The sequence below is a fragment of the Balaenoptera ricei genome, chromosome 2, assembly GCF_028023285.1.
Source record: "Balaenoptera ricei isolate mBalRic1 chromosome 2, mBalRic1.hap2, whole genome shotgun sequence".
Classification (NCBI taxonomy): Eukaryota; Metazoa; Chordata; class Mammalia; order Artiodactyla; family Balaenopteridae; genus Balaenoptera; species Balaenoptera ricei.
In genome coordinates, this window is record NC_082640.1 from 37,806,545 (window position 1) to 37,812,544 (window position 6,000).

Consider the following 6,000-nt stretch of genomic DNA (forward strand, 5'->3'; position numbering starts at 1 on the left):
TTATTTGTTTATTTTGGCTGCATTGGGTCTTAGCCGCAGCACGCGGGCTCTTCGTCGCGGAGTGCAGGCTTCTTTCCAGTTGTGGCACGTAGGTTCTAGAGTGTTCAGGCTTAGTTGCCCCACGGCATGTGGGATCTTAGTTCCCCCACCAGGGATCAAACCCGCCTCCCCTGCATTGGAAGGCAGATTCTTAACCACTGGATCACCAGGGAAGTCCCATTGGCCAGATTTTGAACCTGTGTGGGTTGGGAGGTTAAAGAGCTAACCTCAAAATCTCATTAAAGCAGCACTTGAAGGGCTGGAAGAGACAGAGACTGGCCAGGCTTTCCTAAATCTCAGAGGACAGGGGCGATCCAGGGGAGGATGGAGTTTTATCAGAACTATAACTGCCCCAACTCAGCTCAATGCTTGATTATATCAAGGTAACTGGCTACTCTGGGAACCCTCAGGGAGAAATTGGGGAAGAGAATAACATCATATTTTACCTTTCTTTTATACCCAATATGCAACATACACTCAAATATTATAAAACATGCAAAAAGGGAGAAAAATGGGGCCAATACACAAGAGAAAAATAAACTGTAGAAGCAGACCCACAAATGATAACTATGCTTGGGACTTCCCTGGTGGTCCAGTGGGTAAGACTCCACGCTCCCAAAGCAGGGGGCCTGGGTTCAACCCTAGTTAGGGAACTAGATCCCACATGCATGCTGCAACTAAAAGTTCGCATGCTGCAACTAAGAAGTCTGCATGCTGCAACTAAAGATCCCACGTGCCGCAACTAAGACCCAGCACAGCCAAAATAAGTAAACTAAATAAATAAATAAATACTTAAAAAATAATAAATTAAATTAAATTAAATTAAAATAACTATGCTTAATATGTTAAACGGAGACAAAGGTGGACAAAATAGGTGCAAATATAGAGAATTTCAACAGGGTTGGAATCTATTTTAAAAGAATCAAAGGAGCAGGTAGAACTGAAAAATGCCATCTCTGAAATTACAAACTCTAAAAATTCATAGAGCTAAAGGATAAAGTCACAATCATAGAGACTAAACACACAGTCTCAGGATTAGTTCCCTAACCAGAAGACAGAACTAGTGAACTTGAAGATAGATTGAGTCTAAACTAAAATAGAGAGAGAGAAAAAAAGAAATGGAAAGAACAGAGTCTAAGAAACATGTGGGACTCCAAAATATGAGTAATTGAAGTTCCAGAAGGAAAAAGGGATGTTTGGACCAGAATAAACTGGAGATGACCCAAATGCCTATATGAGAATAAGAAAGAATAAGCCATAAGTACATGTACAAACCCTGATGAATCTCAAAGACAGGTTGACAAAGAAATGCTATGTGAAAAAGTGCATACTTATGATTCCATTTCATGAAGTTCAAGAACAGGCAAAACTAAGCTATAGAAAAATGAAAATAGTAGTTATGTCTGAGGGGTTCTGACAGGAAGCAGTATGAGCATGTAGGGGAACAGCTCCGCTGTGGCATCCTTACAACCTTGCATGTCTCTACGTTGGCCATGTAGGCAAGGCTTGAGTAGGGTGACTTGAGTCTTTTTTTTTTTTTTTTTTAAAGGGAACTTTTTATTTTATTTATTTATGTTTGGCTGCATTTGGTCTTCGTTGCTGCGTGTGGGCCCTCTCCAGTTGCCGCGAGCGGGGGCCACTCCCCGTTGCGGTGCGCGGGCCTCTCACTGCAGCGGCCTCTCTTGTTGCAGAGCACAGGCTCTAGGCGTGCAGGCTTCAGTAGTTGTGTCATGCGGGCTCAGTAGTTGTGGCACGCAGGCTTAGTAGTTGTGGCTCGCAGGCTCTAGAGCGCAGACTCAGTAGTTGTGGCGCATGGGCCCAGCTGCTCTGCGGCATGTGGGATCCTCCCGGACCAGGGCTGGAACCTGCTTCCCCTGCATTGGCAGGCAGACTCCCAACCACTGCGGCACCAGGGAAGCCGTGACTTGAGTCTTGACAGAATACACCACTATTATTCCTGGAGCAAGGGGACATAGCAGCCTAGAGAGGAGACTCCCTGTATTATGGGAGACCATTTTTCATCCATCTTTCTAGTTTCAGTTGAGTGCAGGGCTTTCCATCAGGCCCCCTCCTGTCGTAGAGTAAGGCCAGATGCCATACAACTGCTTGGCCGGAGTTTGGAGTTGGCTCCTTAGCCACAGAGTGACCTATCACCATGCCTCCTGTCACCTGTCCCTCCAGTTCAGTGTCATCCTGCGGCACTAGGGAGGGATGTGAGAAGCTGACAATATGCTGGTCTTGCTTTTGCTGTCAGTGTGAGTAATGAGCTGTCTGGATCCTTGCGACTTGTTGTTTCCTTACCAGCTGAGTCTCTGGAAGTGTGACAGACCCACCCAGTGGCTGCAGTAGTAGATGCTTGTGGCCCTGTTAGCCACCATGCTGCGCCTAGGGACTGCTTGACCACTTGACCACTTTGGTACTTAATGTGAGGCTGATAAGGTCACAACCCTTTTTTTGCAGAAGAGACAGTGCTCTTAATGTGGGCTGTCAAGTCAAGTATGGGCTAGAACTCTGGTGGACTTAGCGTACACTAAGTGTCCACTTACTGCTGAGTTGTTTGGTGACATCAGAGACAAGTGGTCTATGACGATTGTTCCTGATCCCCAATGAGCTCCACTGGTGTTTAGCGTTGGAAATCAAAGAGGGTCTTGCAGAGTTAAAGAAGGCATATGCTGGTTATTACTCACCCTCCTACTGTGACTACAGATAGAACACTATCTGGTGAGTAAGGGCAGTCTGCCACTCAGAAATGGGCTGAGATCCACTCTTACAATGAGTAAGAAAGGAGGGAAATTAGAGACAGACTTGGGCAAAAGTCCAATGAAACGATAGAAGCATGGCTTATCCGACTAGCAAAGGCGAGTGCTATGCAAATTCTGATGTAAGATGACAAGGAATGGAAGCCATTTGGGTGTTAACAACTGACCCCATGCTCCAAGCCACTTTGGCCACAACCATTCTGGTCAGTGAAGTGGATATGGAGGAGGAAAATATACGGACAAATCAGGGCTTGTTGTAGTGGGTCTTTACAGCTATAATGAAACCGTGACCTGTCCAAGATAAATTCCTGTCATCTGATAAGCACCCTTGGACAATAATGGGAGAGTCTATCACTTCCTTTTAGTCCCCTGGATGGAATCCCCCTCATGGATTCAGCATGGCTGAAAACTCACTCTTACTAGATTTGGAAATAGCTCTCAAATTGGACAACAGATTGAGGTAGTTTGGGGGTGGGACCTTTTAATTTTTTTTTTTTTTTTGGTCGCACCATGTGGCATGCGGGATCTTAGTTCCCCAACCAGGGATTGAACCCACGCCCCATGCAGTGGAAGTGCAGAGTCCTAACCACTGGGCTGCCAGGGAAGTCCCCGGGTAAGACTTTTTTTTTTTTTTTTTTTAATTTTTTTAATTTATTTATGGCTGTGTTGGGTCTTCTTTTCTGTGCGAGGGCTTTCTCTAGTTGCGGCAAGTGGGGGCCACTCTTCATTGCGGTGCGCGGGCCTCTCACTATCGCAGCCTCTCTTGTTGCGGAGCACAGGCTCCAGACGCGCAGGCTCAGTAGTTGTGGCTCACAGGCCTAGTTGCTCCGCGGCATGTGGGATCTTCCCAGACCAGGGCTCGAACCCGTGTCCCGCGCATTGGCAGGCAGACTCTCAACCACTGCGCCACCAGGGAAGCCCAAGACTTTTTAAGCTAATACACACCCAAGTGGTTGTAAATAACATTGTTGAATGTATTGTGGGAATAGATGTTTGAAGTATGTTTAAGACTTCTTTTGATTGTAAGGGATGTTCCCAATGGAGAAGTGTCACGATTAGGATAGTGGTAATTAGGACAGGGACAACTGGTCACCTCTCCTGACCTAGCCAAGTGGTTACCAAGAAGCAGAGGGCTATGGATGGGGAAGTGGGGGGGACCACAGTCTTGATCAAGGAACTAGTGGATTTACGGGTGCTCAAGGAAATGAGATCTTTTTTTTTAATAAAGGAAATGTAATATTTAAATTAATTAATTTATTTTTGGCTGCCTTGGGTCTTCGTTGCTGCACGCGGGCTTTCTCTAGTTGTGGCGAGCAGGGGTACTCTTCGTTGCGGTACACGGGCTTCTCATTGGGTGGCTTCTCTTATTGCAGAGCACAGGCTCTAGGCAGGCGGACTTCAGTAGTTGTGGCACTCGGGCTCAGTAGTTGCGACTCGCGGGCTCTAGAGCACAGGCTCAGTAGTTGTGGCGCATGGGCTTAGTTGCTCTACAGCATGTGGGATCCTCCCGGAGCAGGGCTCGAACCCGTGTTCCCTGCACTGGCAGGTGGATTCTTAACCACTGCGCCACCAGGGAAGCCCCACAAGCCCACTTCTCATCCGTCTTCCTAGTTTCAGTTAAGTGTAGTCCTTTCCACCTTGCCCCACCCTCCTCCCCCCACTTAAGAGTGTAGCCGCAGGTCATAAAATTGTCTGACTGCAGTTGAGTTGGCTTCTCAGCCACAGACAGACCTACCATCGTGGTGCCTGTCATCTGGTCCCTCTGGTTCAGTGCTGTCCTGTGACTAGGGAAAGCCGACACCATGTTGGTCTTGCTTTTGCTGTCTGTGTGAGTAATAGCTGTCTGGACCCATTGGGGCTTGTCATCCTCTTACTGGCTGGGTCTCATGGAAGTGTGGTAGGCACACCTGGCAGCTGCACAGTGATTTGTGCAAAAGGATTTGTGGCCTTGTTAGCTACCAGGCTGCACTTAGGGAATGCTTGACCTCTTGATAGAGGGGAACTTTTTGGAGTGATGAGAAAGTGATAATTTGATCTGAGTGGTGATTATACTTGTATATCCATTTATATACATGAGCAGCACACTTAAGACTTGTGCCATATACTGTAAGTTGTATCTCAGTTAAAAAAAAAGAAAAGAACCACCAGAGAATCAATAAGAGCTCTTGAAAATAAGATTATGATTGCCAAAATGGAAAATTCAGTAGACAGGTCGGAAGATAAATTTCCCAGAACACAGGGAAAAACACAGAGACACAGAGGATGACGAACCCAGCCTAGGTCTACCACCTTAGTAACAGGCATGCTAGTTGGCAAATAAACCTAGAAAAATGTTTCTGATGGTGATAAAAGAAATGGGAGTTAAAACAATGAGATGGGTTTGTAAATCTGGTTAATCAACCAAAAAGTTGCTTAAGCAATTTTCAACAGTTTGTAATTGGCGGTGGAAACTGGCACAACCCTTTTGGGGAGCAACAGAATGCCAAGTATCATCAGTCATATCAGTCCTTAGCTTTGGCCCTGGTAACCTCACCGCTGAAAGTTTGTCCTAAGGTAATAGTTTAAAAAGAAGACATGTGGAATTCATGGAGATGTTCACTAGCGTGGTTTATTATGCTGTAAAATTATAAACAACCCAGATGTCCAGTAAAAGAACAAGCAAGAAAATTATAGGCCTTACCGGAGGAAAGCACGGAAAGGGACCGTGATTAACGCACGGTACCAACAGGAGGCAGCACTCCTTTGCCTGAGGAGCGTAACTGCATCTAATTAAGGATACCTACACCAGAACCAGGAGGGGGCTGGAAAATGTACTTCACCGTTCGGTTGGTGAAATGGAGGAGGAATGTTTCTACTACTGGTAATTAATGCGCTCACTCTAGAAAGACTCAGTAAAACCTCAAGTTGCGCGACCCTCCTCGCGGACCCGCAGCTCTCCCAGGCCGGGTCCGGGCTGCGGCTGCGGCTGCGGCTGCGCACTGCGGACCCTCTGCCGGCGCCGGGGGCCACGGCGCAGATCGCACCGGAAGCGCGAGGCCGACCCACCGGAGCTGAGCTAGGGACGCCAGTGGCCCGACTCGCCCGGCTCGGCTGGGCGCACCGCAGGCGGAGGCGGGGCCGAGGCGAGGAGGCGGGGCTGGGGTGGCGCGGGGGCGCGGCGAGGCTGTCCCCGCCCCGCACGCCGCTCTGCCCGGCGGCCTCC